The sequence below is a fragment of the Scyliorhinus torazame genome, chromosome 17 (genome assembly GCF_047496885.1).
Source record: "Scyliorhinus torazame isolate Kashiwa2021f chromosome 17, sScyTor2.1, whole genome shotgun sequence".
Classification (NCBI taxonomy): domain Eukaryota; kingdom Metazoa; phylum Chordata; class Chondrichthyes; order Carcharhiniformes; family Scyliorhinidae; genus Scyliorhinus; species Scyliorhinus torazame.
Genome location: NC_092723.1, coordinates 179,690,962 through 179,707,871, shown reverse-complemented (window position 1 = coordinate 179,707,871; position 16,910 = coordinate 179,690,962). Strand labels below are relative to the sequence as shown.

Below are 16,910 nucleotides of genomic sequence, written 5' to 3'. Positions count from 1 at the left end.
AGAGAGCAGGGCAGGGGCGAGAGCAGCGGAGAGAGCAGCGGAGAGAGCAGGGGAGAGTGCAGGGGAGCGTGCAGGGGAGTGGAGAGAGCAGGGCAGAGGAGAGAGCAGGGGAGAGCAGGGGATAGAGCAGGGCAGGGGAGAGGGCAGGGGAGAGGGCAGGGGAGAGGGCAGGGGAGAGGGCATGGGAGAGTGTAGGAGAGAGAGCAGGGGAGTGAGCAGAGCAGGGGAGAGAGCAGGGGATAGAGCAGGGCAGGGGAGAGAGCAGGGGAGAGTGAAGAGCAGGGGCGAGAGCAGGGCCGAGGAGAGAGCAGGGGAGAGTGAAGGGCAGGGGAGAGGGCAGGGGAGAGTGCAGGGGAGAGAGCAGGGGAGAGTGAAGGGCAGGGGAGAGAGCAGTGCAGGGGAGAGGGCAGGGGAGAGGGCAGGGGAGAGGGCATGGCAGGGGAGAGTGAAGGGCAGGGGAGAGGGCAGGGGAGAGGGAAGGGCATGGGAGAGAGCAGGGGAGAGAACAGGGGAGAGGGCAGGGGAGAGTGTAGGGCAGGGGAGAGTGCAGGGGAGAGTGAAGGGCAGGGGAGAGGGCAGGGGAGAGTGTAGGGGATAGAGCAGGGGAGAGGGCAGGGGAGAGTTTAGGGCAGGGGAGAGTGCAGGGGATAGAGCAGGGGAGAGGGCTGGGGATAGTGTAGGGCAGGGGAGAGTGCAGGGGAGAGAACAGGGGAGAGTGAAGGGCAGGGGGGAGAGCAGGGGAGAGTGAAGGGCAGGGGAGAGGGCAGGGGAGAGGGCAGGGGAGAGGGAAGGGCAGTGGAGAGTGCAGGGGAGAGAGCAGGGGAGAGTGAAGGGCAGGGGAGAGGGCAGGGGGGAGAGCAGGGGAGAGTGAAGGGCAGGGGAGAGGGCAGGGGGGAGAGCAGGGGAGAGTGGAGGGCAGGGGGGAGAGCAGGGGAGAGATTTGATAAAACAAAGGCTTTAATAACCAGAAAACCAGACAGCTGCCGAGAAGTGTGCTCACTGCACGCTGCCTACTGAACATAACCTTATATACAGCTTCCTGGGGGCGGAGCCGGAGGCGGAGCCGGAGGCGGAGTCCCCCAGGGTTCCAAACCAGGTCTTAAAGGGGCCTACGCATTAAAGGTACTATATACAGATATCATTCATCACAATGGCCCAATAGGTTAACCACTGGACTTTCAACTCAATAAGATGGCGAGAAACGCAGTGCAGATCTATAAGTGAGGTGCCCTCTGTGTGTTAAGTTCATCGATATATGAATGTTGTTGGCAATCTAAATTCATTTTATATAACACCAAGTGCAGGACTGGCGGCAAATTTGACACTAATGACTCTTTTTTAAAAATCCATTTGATGTCTTTAGCAAAAGTGCAGATATGTGCAAACTAATGGCAGGAAAGGTTAATTAACTATTTGTCCTATGCTTAGAATTTTGCTGAGGATTGCTCCTGTCCATAAACAAGTTTACAAAATGTATTTATTAATTATGAAAACATCGTTAAACTCTTAAGAAGGGTCAATCTTGAGACTTATTGCAGAAGTACTAAGTGTAGTACTTAATTGTTTTAAATAGTTTCCAGTATTTAAGGTGGCTAACTCCAAACTAAACCTCAATGGAGATTATGTGGGGAGACCTGTTCGCACAGCACTGCTATGGGGTCACATATGGGGGCACTTACCATCCTAGCTTGAATCTACATCACCATCCTTTGACTGTGTATGGGTCCACATCCTGGAGTTCCCTCCCTAACCTCACGGTCAATACCACATAGCCTGCAGCGGGTCAAGAAAGTGGCTTTTCACTACCTTCACAAAGACGTTTATGACCAGATGAACATAAGATGTAGGAGCGGATGTAGACCATTCGGGTCATCGAGCCTGCTCCGTCATTCAATGCGATCATGGTTGGTCTGATGGAGTAATCCTGAACTCCACTTTCCCACCTTATTCCCATATCCCTTGATTCCCTCACTGATTAAAAATCCGTCTATCTCAGCCTTGAACATACTTAACGACCCAGCCTCTACAGCTCTCTGCGGGAAAGAATTCCACAGATTCACCACTCTCTGAGAGAAGAAATTCCTCCTCATCTCTGTCTTAAATGGGCGACCCCTTATTCTGAGATGATGTCCTCTGGTCCTGGACTCTCCCACAAGGGGAACCAACCTCTCAGCATCTACCCTGTCAAGCCCCCTGAGAGTCCTCATTGTCTCACTCCTCCCATTCGCCTAAACTCCAGTGAGTACAGGCTCAACTTCTCCTCATACGAAAAGCTCTCCAAACCTGGGCTCAACCTTCTCTGGACTGCCTCCAATGCCACCCATGTCACACTGTGACCAAGAAAGCACAACAGCGCTTATACTTAATAATAATCTTTATTGTCACAAGTAGGCTTACATTAACACTGCAATGGAGTTGCCACACTCCGGCGCCTGTTCGGGTACACAGAGGGAGAATTCAGAATGTCCAATTCATTTAACAGCACGTCTTTTGGGACTTGTGGGAGGAAACCGGAGCACCCGGAGGAAACCCACGCAGACACGGGGGAAACGTGCAGACTCCGCACAGACAGTGACCCAAGAAACAGGATTATCTGTACGAGAATTGCAAATATTCCACTGGTCCTCTGCTTTTCCAAGATGAGGATTGAAAATTTATTTTTCAAAACGTTTGATGCAGCCTGGACGCAAAAACGTCCTGCATTACCACATTTGCATTTCTTGCCTTTGCTGTACTAATCCCCAGGAAGTCGAGTGACCACAAACTGTTCATGGATGCCTGCCAGTGTTGCTTTATTTCTGGCCATTAGGAGAGAGATCCCAGGGCACCTTCATTCCTGCTCAATGCCACAACAGGCATCCAAAACTTCAGCCAGCGATCTCAAAATCAAAATATTACAGGGGCTGGAAATCAGAACAAAAATCACAGAACACTGGAAATACTCAGAAAGTCACAGTAGCATCTGTGGAGGGAGAAAAACAGAGCTCATGTTTCAGGTTAATGACATTTATCAGATCAGGAAGAAGTTAAAGGTTTAATAGTTTCTGTGTAAATTCAACAACACTGGCATCTACCCGAAAACTGGGGCAAATTGCACAGATCTGTCCTGTATAAGAGAATGGACAAATTCAACCCGGCCAATTTACCACCCATCAGTCGACTCTCGATCATCAGTAAAGTGATGGAAGGTGGCATTGATGGTGCTATCCAGCAGCACTTACCCAGCAATAACCTGATGCTCAGTTTGGCTGCTGCCAGGGTCACTCAGCTCCTGACATCATTACAGCCAGACATGGGCCAAAGAGCTGAACTCGAGAGGTGAGGTTAGAGTGACTGCTCCTGACAGTGAGGCAGCATTTGACCAAGTGTGGCATCAAGGAGCCCCAGCAAAACTGGAGTCAATGGGAATTAGCGGAAAGCTCCACTGGTGTAGAGTCACAGCTTGCACAAAGTGAGATGCCGTGATTGCTGGAGGTTAATCATCTCATGCCTTGGCAAAAGGGTGAGGCAAGGGGGATGGGTGGAAAGAATAAAGACAGAGGCCATTATTATTAGTGGCATGGGTTTGCTTCTGAAGAAGAAAAGGCAATGCTATTGAAAGAGACTTCCAGGGATCGTACATACAAAATGTGCAATTTCCACATTCTTGGAGAGCGCTTGCCTTTGAAGAACTCAACTTGTGGCCTCACAGTCCTCGTACGTGATCCTGTATTTGCTGGACATGTGGATCACCATAAACACACTGAAGAAAACACCAATTCAAAAAGAACAGTGTTCCCCACTTTATAACTGCAGTGAGATGCTTCTCTAACCAGTGGGACTTCAATCTGTTCCAAGCCATGATTAAAATGCTGAGGCAGGCAAGGCAGCCCGGGTGTAACACTGATTTAAAATCAGTTGAAATTTTGTATTTTATGGTTGGCTCCTCAATAGAGACAACAATTGCACTGAATGTCAGGGTGACCTCCTGAAAATAATTCCAAGACAGCAGTTTTTGTCCCTCCCCTCCATTTCCAGCCCTTTGCCTGGACCTCATGCTCCATTCTCAGTGTAAGAGGGCAGGCGGACAAACTGTCCACAGGCCTCCGAGGGTGCTACTTGGTTTGGCTTCTTTGGTCCTGCTTCTTTGGGCAACAACGGTGCCCATCGCTGGTGCCATGGTGGAGATTGGAAACTCAGCACATGGGAAACCATCAAGAGGTCTTCTTGAGGGGCTGGTTTAGCATAGGGCTAAATAGTTGGCTTTTAAAGCAGACCAAGGCACGGGTTCAATTCCCGTACCGGCCTCCCCGAACAGGCGCCGGAATGTGGCGACGAGGGGCTTTTCACAGTAACTTCATTTGAAGCCTACTCGTGACAATAAGCGATTTTCATTTCATTTCATTTCTCAAAGATTCCGGTGACGTTTCAGTGCTATTGGATTAAATAAGAGCATGGAGTACAAAAATTGGAAAGCTATGATAAACTTGTGCAAAATATTGGTTTGGCCTCACTTTTTTTGTTATTCTTTTGTGGGATGTGGGCATTGTTGGCAAGGCCAATGTTTGTGGCCCATCCATAATATCAGGGGCTGGTTTAGCACAATGGGCTAAATCGCCGGCTTTTAAAGCGGACCAAGGCAGGCCAGCAGCACGGTTCGATTCCCGTACCAGCCTCCCCGAACAGGCGCCGGAATGTGGCGACTAGGGGCTTTTCACAGTAACTTCATTGAAGCCTACTTGTGACAATAAGTCATATCCATTTCAGAGGTCAGTTAAGAGTCGACCACATGGCTGCGGACCTGGAGTCACATGGAGGCCAGACCAGGGCAAGAACGGCAGATTTCCTTCCCGAAAGGAAATTAGTGAGGCTAGCTTTCAACTCCAGGTTTGTTTACTGAATTTAAATTTCACCAGCTAAGGCATTAGGATTTGAATCCACGTCCCCAGAGCATTGGACTGGGTTCAGTCCAAGACACTAGACTTTAGGAAGAATGTGAAGGCATAGATTGGAGGCTGTTTTTCTTGGGGAAGAGAAGGGGGCGAGGAGGTTTGATAGAGATGTTCAAAATCATGACGGGCCTGGACGGAGCAGACAGGGAGAGACTGTCATTATTGGCGGAAGGACCAGAGAACCAGAGGACACAGGTGTTAGATCACTGGCAAAAGAAGGAATGGTGGAAAAGGGGTTTTACTTGGCACGCAGCGAGTGGTTAGGACCTGGAATGCACTGCCTGAGAGAGTGCTGGAGGCAGCTTCTACTGAGACCGCCAAAAGGGAATTGAATTGTTATCTGAAGAGAATAGAATTGCAGGAATATGTGAGGGGGGGGGGGGGGGTGCTCGGGGAAAGGCTCTTGCAAGGGAGCTGGCATAGTAACGACGGGCCGAATGGCCTACGATTCTATCTCGGTCTCCCTTCCTTTTAAGGACTCGCTTCTCAATCGACCCCCATTTAAATATTGGTTAAAAAGAACTCCCATAAATGCTGTGCACAAAATGAAGGGCAGGAAAGCCATGTGTTTGTACTAACAAGCCTGTTGTGAAATGTAAAATACTTTGTTCCCCCCCCCCCCCCCCCCCCCCCCCCCCCCCACACACAGTGCTGGAGGTTTACTTGTAATTTTGTGCTGGTGATTTCAGCTTCATTGCTGCTTGTGGAAGGGGAGGGAGATAGCCCAGAGATGTAATTACAGATATAAACAAGGGACAGAATGGAATAAATGCCTCTGTGCGATCGATCAGACCCTTCCTTCCCCAGGGGTTGCAGCCCTGTAACTGCGAACAGAAACTGAATGAAATGAAGGTAAAGGAGAGTAAAGGTGTGGTAGGCTATATTAGGGGTATCGCGGTACCTAGGTGGGATGTACCTTATACTGTAGTATGAGTGGTGGAACCTGCCTGCTGGTTCCGCCCAGCAGGCGGAGCATAAGAGTCTGTGTTTCACCCACAGCAGTCATTCTGTACCAGAGCTGCTGGGGTAACTACTTGTTCATTAAAGCCTTCAATTGGACTACAATCTCACTTCAGTAGTGATTGATCGTGCATCAAAAGGTGCGAGTGACGATGAGTCTGGGAGCTGTGAACAGAGGCAGCAGCCAGCCCCAATGCTTCCTGTGCTCTGTGCTGACTCTCACTGCCCACAGCACCAGACCCGGCAGGAGCTGTGACTCCCCTGCCCAAGCTCACCCACCCAGCCTGCCCCCAGCTTCACCCATCAGATGTGGAGATGCCGGCGTTGGACTGGGGTGAGCACAGTACGAAGTCTTACAACCCCAGGTTAAAGTCCAACAGGTTCACCTGAGGAAGGAGCAGTGCTCCGAAAGCTAGTGATTCGAAACAAACCTGTTGGACTTTAACCTGGTGTTGTAAGACTTCGTACTGTGTTCACCCATCAGAGGCACCCCTCCCTCCCTCCCACCGCTTCCCTCCCCATCCCTCCTCCCACCCACAGCCTCCCTCCCTCCCACGTCCTCCCTCCCCCTTCCCTCCCGCAGCCACCCTCCCCCTCCCTCCCACAGCTCCCTCCCCCTTCATCCTGCAGCCTCCCACCCCCTCCCTCCCACAGCCTCCATCTCCCCTCCCTCCTGCAGCCACCCTCCCCATCCCTCCTCCTCCCTCCCACAGCTTCCATCCCTCCCCCCTCCCTCCCGTAGCCACCCTCCCCTCACCTCCCTCCCACAGCTTCCCTCCCCCTCCCTCCCTCCCACAGTCTCCCTCCCCATCTCTCCCTCAGCCACCCTCCCCCTCCCTCCCACAGCCTCCATCCCCCTCCCTTCCTCAGCCACCCTTCCCCTCCCCTCCCTCCCGCAGCCACCCTTCCCCTACCCCCTCCTCCCTCCCTCCCGCAGCCACCCTACCCCCTCCCCCCCCCCCACGGCCTCCCTCCCTCCCACAGCCTCCTTCCCCCTCCCCCTCCCCCCTCCTCCCTCCCCCTCCCCCTCCCCCCTCCTCCCTCCCCCTCCCACAGCCTCACCTCCTCCTCTTCCTTTTCTGATTCTCAATCTGTTCGAGGCGAGGAGCCCCCAGGAGGTTGTGCGGTTTGGATGTTTAGGAGCCCGGAGCCGCCTTCTAGCTGGTGTGTGTGTGAGAGAGAGACAGACAGCGAGAGACACACTCACTCACACACAGAGAGGGAGAGAGAGAGAGAGATCGGGGCGGTTCCATTCGCCAGGGACTGATTTTAATTTTGAAATAATAAACATTTGCCACATTCTCCGTGGGGAAGAGCGAGTAAAGAATGGAGCTGGGACAATTCTGAACGGTAAGAGCTTGCCCCGGTCTAATTCCATATAAAACGCCACCGTGCCCAGGGTGCGCAGAGGCCTGGCCCTGACAGGCGCAGTGTGGCAGGACATGTTGCCATGTCAGCTACAAGGAAAAGAATGCCTGAATGAGGCAGCTTCCGTGTGTCTGTGTGTGAGAGATATGCACAAGAGTGAATTGAATAAAACTGGCATATTAGAGAGAGAGAGATAATGTGTGAGAATGGCTGTGTGTGTGAGAGAGAGAATGTGTGTGAATGGCTGAGAGAGAGAATGTGTGAAAATGACAGAGAGAGAGAGAGAATGTGTGAGAATGGCTGTGTGTATCAGAGAGAGAGAGAGAATGTGTGAGAATGGCTGTGTGTGTGTGTGAGAGAATGTGTGAAAATGGCTGAGAGAGAGAGAATGTATGAGAATGGCTGAGAGAGAGAATGAGGAGCTGGTTTAGCACAGGGCTAAATTGCTGGCTTTGAAAGCAGACCAAGGCAGGCCAGCAGCATGGTTCAAATCCCGTACCAGCCTCCCCAAACAGGCGCCGGAATGTGGCGACTAGGGGCTTTTCACAGTAACTTCATTAGAAGCCTACTTGTGACAATAAGCGATTCTCATTTTTTTCATGTGTGAGAATGGCTGAGATGGAGAGAATGTGTGAGAATGGCCGTATGTGTGTGTGTGAGAGAGAGAGAGAATGTGAGAATGGCTGTGAGAGAGAGAGAATGTGAGAATGGCTGTGAGAGAGAGAATGTGTGAGAATGACTGAGAGAGCGAGAGAATGTGCGAATCGCTGTGTGTGAGAGAGAATGTGTGAGAATGGCTGAGAGAGAGAATGTGAGAATGGCTGTGTGAGAGAGAATGTGTGAGAATGGCTGAGAGAGAGAATGTGAGAATGGCTGTGTGAGAGAGAGAATGTGTGAGAATGGCTGAGAGAGAGAATGTGAGAATGGCTGTGTGTGTGAGAGAGAAAGAGTGTGTGAGAATGGCGAGAGAGAGAGAATGTGTGAGCATGGCTGTGTGTGTGAGAGAGAGAGAGAATGTGTGAGAATGGCTGAGAGAGAGAAAGAGAATGCGTGAGAATGGCTTTGTGAGAGAGAGAGAATGTGTGAGAATGGCTGTGTGTGAGTGAGAGAGAGAATGTGTGAGAATGGCTGAGAGAGAGAGTGTGTGAGAATGGCTGTGTGTGAGTGAGAGAGAGAATGTGTGAGAATGGCTGAGAGAGAGAATGTGTGAGAATGGCTGTGTGTGAGAGAGAGAGAGAATGTGTGAGAATGGCTGTGTGTGAGAGAGAGAATGTGTGAGAATGGCTGAGAGAGAGAGAATGTGTGAGAATGGCTGTGTGTGTGTGAGAGAGAGAATGTGTGAGAATGGCTGAGAGAGAGAGTGTGTGAGAATGGCTGTGTGTGAGTGAGAGAGAGAATGTGTGAGAATGGCTGAGAGAGAGAATGTGTGAGAATGGCAGTGTGAGAGAGAGAATGTGTCTGTCTGAAAGGTATTTTGTGTGAAATTTGAATTGAGAGGATGGTGCGGAGACGGTAGATGTGCGAGACAGGATAGATGTGTATGTCTGCGTTAGGATACATACGCCTGAAAATGTGGGAGAGGGAATGAGTGGGAGAGGGAGATGGAGGGAGGATTGACGGCGGAATTATGTCAACACTCAATCGGATGGGCTGGTGAATGTGGTTGGGAGTGAGAGGGAAATGGGAGCGGCAGGAGCAAATAGGATTAGAACTACTGCCTCTGGGGGCAGATTAGCACCAATACGGACTAGTTGGGCCGAACGGCCTGTTTTCGTTATGTAATCCCAAGCATTATGAGGGGCACGGGAGAACATGTGCGTGTGAATGCGAGACAGACGATGCATGTACATGTGTGCAGGAGGCAGCCTGTGTGTGAGGGAGTGACAGTGAGATGTAAACTTCTGTCTCTGCCAGTGAGAGTTTAAAGGAATGACTTGGTGTGTGAGGGGGTATGTGACCAAGGTATGTGAGAGAGAATGTGCACTTTGAGAGGGGAAACGGGAGAGTGTGTGCGTGACCGAGTGTCCTGGAGTGAGCATCTGGACATGTGAATATATGTTCAGAGCAGGATTGGCTGTGTGAGGGACAAGATTCGTGACATTGAGTTGTGAGGAATCCCTTTCCTTTTGGACATTTGTTTCTATATTCTCTCGGACCTGAATGGGAGGGAGTTTGTGTGCGTGTGCCTCCCAAGTTGTCCCATTGTCTGGTACTGGGAGTGGAGCTCAGAAGCCTCCCCCCCCCCCCCCCCCCCCATGGCGGACAAGGAGCTGGGCACCGGTCCACGTTGCTTCACGCGGGTGCTGTCTGGTACATATTCCAGCATCAATCAGAGCTGACGGGAAGGATCCATCTGGAACTGAAATCTGGACGCCTATCACTGGGTCAAACTGTGTGATTTATTGAATTGGGGAAAAAAACCACCTTAATTATCAATGCGTTTGACAGTGTGTGCGTGAGTGAGAGTTTGTGTGTGATGGGATCTTTATGGATCTGGAGTTTCTGTGCTGCTACCTACATTTGTGTCGGGTTAATAGAGTGAGACGTCTGTGAAAATGCCAATATATAATGTCCCTGGCTGACAGTTTATTTTGTGCGGTGAATATTTGTTTCTCCTAGTTTCAGGATGATTGCAGCGTTCGGTGAAGGTTGTCCTGGGTTACTGGAAGTGCTGGTTATGTACGGTACTGCTCGGTGAATGCTCCAATCTGTTCTTTAAGTGGCTGCTTTGAGCCGGTCTGTTGACGGGTTTATCGAATGGCGTTGCTTTTGTCTGGGGAGGCCAAGTTACTGTTCACATGACTGGTGTCACATTTTCTGGCCGGGGGCCCATCAGTCAGTTTGCGGAGGGGAGGGGGGGGGAAGAAGTGCTGAATTACAATCCACAGGCCGAAGGTGACGCCTGAGAGGCTGCAGGTTCTGAAAGGACAGCTCCCCCGGCTGGAGGCTGTTTTTCGGGCCGAACCCAAGGAGCAGGAATCTGATTAAAACCCAATCTTGCGCTGAAACCTATAGAATTCAAGAAAAATCGCTTACTCGCTGGAAAGGCGTCTCAATCCTTCCCATTTTATTAAAATCGCCTCAAGTCCCACAGGCCACATTCTCCTTATTTCAACCCAGCCTTTTTTTTCTCCTATTTAAGTATATTTATGGAGCCGTTTTATTCATTTTAATATGCTGGGGAATCCTTTTGTTTTAAATTAAATTCCAATAATTTGACTTTGATTATTATTGGAAATAACGCAATGTTCATGGTAATCGGTGTAACATTGAGATTGATAGATATTGAAGGGGCCAGTGGAGTGAAGGTTTCCAGGCCAGCCATGTTGTGACTAAATGGAAGGGCAGGTTGCAGGGGCCGGATGGGTGTACCCCCATTTCTCTGTCCCTGACTCTGATGTTCAATGGGGTGAACATGATTTGGGGTTGGACTGTTGGGCAGCTGGTCACGCCCACTGCAATGGCAAAGTAAACAAAAACACAAGAAACTTCAAACCAACAGGCCATGGAGCAATGTGTGTCGTTTTTTGTGTGTTTGCCTGGCGCCAGGCTCATGCCGGTCACTGGAGTGAGGCTACAAGTGACAACTTCTTACAAATAGTAACCTCTTTCTCTGCTATACTCTCCTTGGCACTCAGATTTCCTCCTCCCGTCCCCTGAACTCTCTTTAAATGTGAATTCTCCAGTAAAAAGAGGGCTGAATGGCTCGATTTATTTTTCAAAATCATTGCTCAACGTGGACAATCCCCTCTCCCCTTCCCCGCTGCAGATTTCTCAGCGCGCTCGCTATTTCCCTGAAGTGTTGCATTTCAAATGTATCATCATTGAAATGTAGATACGTGTCACTCGCTCATCTCCTTTAGTGGCAACTGTCGCTTCCTTTCTGGAGCACTGTTCCCCTGGTACCACCGGGAGCCTGGCCCGGGGGGGCATTAGTCAGGCGTCATCCTTGAGACGATGCCGGCGGACTAATGGGCCAGGGGCGTGAAACCTGGGCCAGGATCTACCTCCCCTGACACATCGTTTCGACCGGGATCGGGAAGGTTTGCTCCGTCTGCCTGTCGCTCAGTCGGGGCGGGGGTGCGGGGGGGGGGGGGGGGGGGGGGTGCTGTCTGAGAGCATTGTGGGGGGGGGGGCAGGACCCGGGCTCGACCCCGGTGCTCTTCCTTGGCTCACGGTGGATACACACGGAGGATAAATGCCCCCCACCCAGGTAACAATGATCCATTGATCTGTACTATTCAGCCGGGGGCGGGGGGGGGGGGGGGGGGAGAGAGAGGGGGTTTCCATCCATTCATGTACATTGGTGGCCCGGTTCATCCGGCGCTTTCCTCGGGACCTGGATCCAGTCATCACTCGGCGAGCTGCGTTCAAGCTCCCCGGGGAGTGGTGCTGTCCTCCGGGTCGCTCGGTGGCCGCTGTCCAGGGTGCTGGACTAGCACCGCTCTGTGCGAGTGTGTGCTGGGCGCTGTCCGCGGTGCTGATCCAGCCGCTGTGCTTGGAGCGCCTTGCTCGGCATCTCCAGCTATCGGGACTTGTTTTTCCTTCTCGTTTAAACATCAGCCATATTTCCAGCCACAAATGTCAGAATCAGAATTTTTATGAGCCTCTCTGAGAGAGAAGGGGCCTCGGCACCTGTGAATATCTCTGTGTCACCACTCACTTCAACTGAAACCCAAATTGTGTTTCGACGGATGCAGAATTGGGTGAGATTTTAATCTTTGCCCCCTTTTTATTCTTCTTGTCTGGTAAATACTGAGCTTTTCATCGGAACGATGCATGAAAGAAAGAAAAATGAAAAATTGACAAGTTAAAAAGAGAGCAGATATTGAATGGTGAGAACGCGGTACGAGAACAGGGCAAGAGATGATTATACTGTATGTAGCCAGGGAGAGAAAGGGAGGGCGGGCGAGGTTAGTCAATGAGAAATATTAACGTGTCAGTGTGTCCGTGAGGGAGTTAAGAGGGGGTGGGTTGTGTAAACGCGCTGGCCCACATGTGAGTGAGAAATAGAGAGGGTCAGGTGAAAGAATGTGTGTCAGACACAAAGAGAATTTCAAACAAAGTAGAATACGTACACCTGCTGTGAAAGCCTACATGGCAGTGTGTTTATGAGCATCTGCGAGTATATATGACTGTGTACAACTATCTCTGTGATTGGGAATGTATGTTGTGCAGATCTCAGTATTCAAGCGAACACAGTTTACTTGTGAATGAGTGCATGTTGAGTGCACGAGTTAAGGTTAATCTAGGCGTATGTGTGAGTCTGGGATTCTGTAAGGTTCCGGGGTGTGTATAGACAGGGGAGTGTATGTTGCTTTAGGAGTGTGCATGCAAGTAATGGCCAAGGAGTGTATACAGTATAGGTCTGTATGAATTTGGGAGTGTGTTTGAGTATAGGGGTGTGTATATGAATTTGGAGGTGTATTTGAAACTAGGAGTGCATGTGTGTCTGGGGTATGTATATGGGTCTGCGGGTGTATATGAGTCTGGGGTGCATAAGAGTCGGGGTGTACACCACAGCACAGTAGTACAGTGGTTAGCACTGTTGCTTCACAGCGCCAGGGACCCCAGTTCAATTCCTGGCCTGGGTCACAGTCTGTGTGGAGTCTGCACATTCTCCCCATGTCTGCATGGGTTTCCTCCCACAAGTCCCAAAAGACATGCTTGTTAGGTGAATTGGACATTCTGAATTCTCCCTCAGTGTACCCGAATAGGCACCAGAGTGTGGCGACTATGGGATTTTCACAGTAACTTCATTGCAATGTTAATGCAAGCATATTTGTGACACTAATAAAGATGATTATTATAATAATCTAGGGATGCAGGTCAATCTGGCCTGTATATGAGCCTGGTGTATATGAGCCTTGCTGTATATGAGTCTGGGGTTGTATATAAGTGGGGTGTATATGAGTGGTAGTGTATATGAGTCTCAGGGTTTGTTATGAGTCTGGGTGTGTATGAATCTGGGATATGTAAATTATGCATCTGGGGTGTATATGATTTAAGGAGTGTATATGAGTCTGGGTTGTATATGGGTCTCAGGTATATATGAGTCTGGGGGAGTAAATGCATCTGAGAGTATATATGATACTTAGAGAGTATATGAGACTGAGGGAGTATATGCATCTGGTGTATATGGTTCTGAGGTGTAAATTAATCTGGTGTATTTGAGACCCGGGAGTATATGAGTCAGAGGTGTTTTTTAAATTCATTTAGAGGATGTGGACGTTGCTGACTAGGCCAGCCATTTATTGCCCATTCCTAATTGCCCTTGGGAAAGTGGTGGTGAGCTGCCTTCTTGAAATACTGCAGTTCATGTGATGTAAGTACACCCACAGTGGTGTTGGGGGTGTGTTCCAGGATTTTGATCCAGTGGCAGTGAAAGAATAGCGATATATTTCCAAGTCAGGATGGTGAGTAGCCTGGAGGGAAATTTGCAGATGTTGGTGTTTCTATGTATCTGCTGCCCCTGTTCTTCTAGATGGTAGCAGACATGGGTTTGGAAGGTGCTGTCTAAGGAGCCTTGGTGAGTTTCTGCAGTGCATCTTGTAGATGGGTCACACAAGTGCCACTGTACATCGGTGGTGGGGGGGATTGAATATTTGTTGAAGAGGTGCCAATCAGTGGGGTTTCTCTGTTCTGGATGGTGTCGAGCTTCTTGAATGTTGTTGGAGCTGCACTAATCGAGGCAAGTGGGGAGTATTCCATTACACTCCTGACTTGTGCCTTGTAGATGGTGGAAAAACTTTTGGTGAGTTACTTCCCACAGGATTCCTAGCCTCTGACCTGCGCTTGTAGTTTCGGTATTAATATGGCTAGTCCAGTTCAGTTTCTGATCAATGGTAACACCCTGGATGTTGATAGTGAGGGACTCAGTGATGATAATGCCATTGAATGTCAAGGGGCAATAGTTAGATTTTCTGTTGCTGGAGCTTGGCACTTGTGTGGTGTGAATTTTACTTGCCACTTGCCAGCCCAAGCTTGAATATTGCCATGGTCTTGCTATATTTGGTAATTGATTGTTTCAGTATATGAGATATGGTGAATGGTGTTAAACATTGTGCAATCATCAATGAACATCCCCACTTCTGACCTTATGATGGAAGGGAGGTCATTGATCAAGCAGCTGAAGATGGTTGGGCCTAGGCCACTACCCTGAGGAACTCCTGCAGTGATGTCCTGGAACTGAGATGATTGACTTCCAACCACCACAACCATCGTCCCTCGTGTTAGGTGTGACTCCAACCAGCGGATGGCTTTCCCCCTGATTCCCAATGACTCCAGTTTTGCCAGGGCCCCTCGATGCCATACTCAGTCAAATGCTTGAACCAAGGCTGTAATGAGGTCAGGAGCTGAGTGATCCTGGTGGAGCTCACACTGAGCAGGTTATTGCTGAGTAAGTGCTGCTTGATAGCACTGTTGATTACTCCTTCCATCACTTTACAGATGATCGAGAGTAGACTGATGAGGAGGCAATTGACCAGGTTGGAATTTGTCCTGCTTTTTGTGTACAGGGCATAGGTGGGCAATTTTCCACATTGCCGGGTAGATGCCAGAGTTGTAGCTGTACTGGAACAGCTTGGCTGGGGAGGCAGCAAATTCTGGAGCACATGTCTTCAGTAATATTGCCGGAATATCGTCAGGGCCTGTAGCCTTTGCAGTGTCCAGTGTCTTGGCAATTTTTTGATATCACGTGGAGTGACCCAAATTTCCTGAAGACTGGCATCTGTGATGCTGGGGACCTCAGGAGGAGGCCGAGATGAATCATCCACTTGACACTTCTGGCTTAAGATTGTTGCGAATGCTTCAGCCTTATCTTTTACACTGCTGTGCAGAGCTCCTCCATCATTGAGGGGGGGGGGGGGGGCAATATTTGTGGATCCTTCGCCTCCTCCAGTGAAATCTATGCCATTTAGCATGATAGTAGTACCACCATGTTTATGAATCTGGAGTGTTTTTAAGTCTGAGATGTTTATGATTCTGTCATATATAAGTCTGGGGTGTATATGAGTCTGGGGGTGTATATGAGTCAGGCTGTATATGGGTCTGGGGTGTATATGTGTCCTGAGATGTACACGAGTCTGGGTGTATATGACTCTGGGGTGCTTATACGCCTGTGCTACATATAAGTATATATGTTTTTGCGTGTACATGAGTCCAGGGGTGTATATGAGTCTGGGGTTGTATATGAGCCTATATGTTTTTCAGTTTATATGCGTGTGGGGTTGTATATGAGCCGATATATTTTTCAGTGTATATGAGTCTGGGAGTGTATATACACTGGGTGTATATGAGCCTATATATTTTTCAGTGTATATGAGTCTGGGGGTGTATATAGAAGAGTTTTTATTAATCTGTGGGTGTATATGAGGCTACATATTTTGAGTGTATATGGGTTTGAGGTTGTATATGAGTCTAGGATTGTATATGACTCGGGTTTTTATGCGTCTGGGCTGTATACGAATCTATATAACATTTTGTTGGGTGTATAGGCTGTAATTGAATCTGAGAGTGTACGAATGCTCAGATTGAGTCAGGTTCACAGAGAGTCCGTCTCCAGAGACCCGAGCAGTAAAAATATCCTTCACACGGTTCAGTCTGACGTGGGCATCTGCAGCCTGGAGCCGATGGGCGGGGAGCTGAGAGGGGGGCCCACAGCGCACCAAAAAAAAAACACCGCAGTCCTGACGCAGTCTTCCCGGATTTCACTGCGATCAGTTCAATGTGTGTGTGTGTGTGGGGAGGGTCCCGATCAACAACATCAGGATGTGTTTGGAACTGAGCAGGCACTGGGATGGAGGTGGGTGGGTGGGGGCTCTCTGGGAGGATGTGGGAGCAGATGGCGAGTGTGTGTGTGAACCCGCCCATTACTAAGCTGGTGTGTGTGTGTGCGGGTCTCGGGCGGAGCATCTCTGAGCGCAGCTTGCTGGGGAAGGGGGGATGGGGACCAACCCTCACTAACCACACTGGGCACAGGTACCAGACCCTCCCAAACCTTTGATTTTCCACTTGGGAGTGACCATGTTCCAGGACACACACACACACATAGAGACATGTATCCCCCCTGTGTCCAGCCCCGCCTGAAATGCTGTGTTTGTTTTTCAATATTAAACCACCCCCCGCACTGCTATCCGGACGCGTCCATCTTCAAGCGGCTTGTGGGCTGTGTTTTACTGGAGGCGGGGTTCTCACACCCTGCGGGTTTATGTACACCTCTCAGATCTTCAAATATTGCAGCATTTATTTAGTGTGTGTGTCCAGCCAACCAGCAAAACCCAGCGTTGTAGCAAAATCCACTTTGGGTTATTAAAAAAAGACAGCAAATATCGAGAAGGGAGTGGGGAGCACTAATCCTGAAATGAATCTGCCCAGGGTCAGTGGAATGGGCTAGATGGATCTTTTAACCATCAGAACAGGGCGTTCGCTTAGAACAGGGGGTGGGGGGGGGGGGGGGGCGTTGCTTCCAACTGTATAAAACAAATACAGCCGCCAGCTGCAGATATTCTGTAAATAAATACAGGGAGGAAACTGACAGAGGCGTTCTCCTGCTAAATATTTCTTATTTGACTTTCATAGCCATCCCTGTATTCCTTCGAGGTAACAGGAGCCCACATTTTGTCCTGTTGCTGGGGGAGGGGATGTCACAAT

The 16,910-nt window shown here is 49.8% G+C and overlaps 1 protein-coding gene across 6 annotated transcripts in view; it reads left to right on the top strand.

The window, feature by feature from the left end:
• fbxl16 (F-box and leucine-rich repeat protein 16) overlaps positions 1 to 16,910 on the top strand; it is a 300,505-nt gene that overhangs the window by 88,124 nt on the left and 195,471 nt on the right. Inside the window, exon 1 of one of the 6 annotated variants that reach the window (XM_072481743.1) lies at positions 6,964 to 7,241. The exons of 1 other annotated variant lie outside the window; for it this stretch is intronic. The gene's annotated coding sequence lies outside the window, so the exon portion shown is untranslated. Of the gene's footprint in view, positions 1 to 6,963; positions 7,242 to 9,200; positions 9,222 to 9,549; positions 9,570 to 11,359; positions 11,473 to 11,569; positions 11,966 to 16,910 lie in introns of those variants that run through there. 4 more of the 6 variants (XM_072481748.1, XM_072481749.1, XM_072481745.1 and 1 more) reach the window with 4 other exon arrangements.